The sequence below is a fragment of the Urtica dioica genome, chromosome 8 (genome assembly GCF_054948205.1).
Source record: "Urtica dioica subsp. dioica isolate 48M chromosome 8, U.dioica_male_clone48M_v1_H2, whole genome shotgun sequence".
Lineage (NCBI taxonomy): Eukaryota > Viridiplantae > Streptophyta > Magnoliopsida > Rosales > Urticaceae > Urtica > Urtica dioica.
In genome coordinates this window covers 16,140,433-16,141,746 of record NC_142763.1, presented here as the reverse complement: position 1 = coordinate 16,141,746, position 1,314 = coordinate 16,140,433, and the positions used below count along the sequence as shown (strand labels likewise).

The 1,314-nt window shown below is 28.7% G+C and overlaps 1 long non-coding RNA gene across 1 annotated transcript; it reads left to right on the top strand.

Annotated features, from left to right (window-relative positions):
* On the top strand, positions 1–443 carry LOC149388459 (uncharacterized). Its single transcript, XR_016300798.1, has 2 exons — positions 1–149; positions 239–443. It is a non-coding gene; the product is annotated as an uncharacterized LOC149388459 (long non-coding RNA).
* Positions 444–1,314: the final 871 nt, after the last annotated feature.

Below are 1,314 nucleotides of genomic sequence, written 5' to 3'. Positions count from 1 at the left end.
AATTATCAGGTAACAATGTCTCGTAAATTATTTATTAGACGTTTATCTCACATATTTCTCTCTCTTTTTATTGAAGGAACATACTCGGAAAAACTCAATTACTTCTATAATCTTTGCACAGTGTTCTTTCTAATAACAGGAGTCATCAGGTCCAATTTTGTTTCATGTACTTTCTATCTACACGTTGATATTGTGACGCATATTAATTTTGCTAAAATATTTTCTCTTATCATTGCAGGTGGCCTAACAAACAATACAAATCACGTAAGTTATTTGTTATGCATTTCTATAATATTTCACTCTTTTTTTTTAACTTCAACATTTTAATGAGTACAAAATTCTTATAAATGCTTTTTTTTATTAACTTATTCAACCATTTGTTTGTTCCTTATTAAATTCAGCACTAGATTTTGTGTTTTAATACATATTTTATTTTGTTACGACTTAGAAAATTTTACGCGTGGTTTCTTGAATTAAATAGTATAATAAATTAGAGGTGTATAAAAATTAATCGAAAATCGATTAAACCGATAACTGAACCGATCCGAAACCGAAATTTTGTGTCACGTCATCAAACCGAAAATTCAGTTCGGTTAACCAATCCGATTTATGAAACTGGATCAGTTATCGGTTTTGAATATCCGAAAATTCGATTATCGGTTATTTAACCAACTATTTTTTATTTATTTTTATTATAAAACGGATAACAGATTTTGAAACCGGATAACCGATTTGAACCGGATAACCAGCTATGAAACTGGATAACCAATTTTGAATTTTATTAGCCAATTTTTTATTTTTATTTTAAATTGGTACAAAATTATAGGAAAATAAATTGGTTTGAACCGGATAACTTGTTATGAAACCGGTTAACAGATTATTTGGTTAACCAGTTTCAAAATTGGATAACCGTTTTTCAAAACCGGTTTTCAAATTGGATATCGGTTTGCATAATTCGGTTAACCAAAAATTCGGATAATCGAATTTCGGGTTTGGACCAATCCGGTCTGGTTATTGGTCCAAAAATTTGAATATCGAAAATTTGGTTTCGATTCGTTAAACGGGTCATTTGGCCCGAACCGAGCCAAATCCATTTCAACCCTATAATAAACACAACAACTGACATAAAATATGCGCCATTTACTTAGTGAACGATTGTGTAATTATTTTTAAAAAATAATACCTACTCAAGTAACGTATTTGGTAATCATTATTTCGTACAAAATATTTATTAAACAAGTTTATTATATGATAAAAGTAAGTAAACAAAATATTGATTAAACAAGTTTATTATATGGTGAGAGATTACATGTT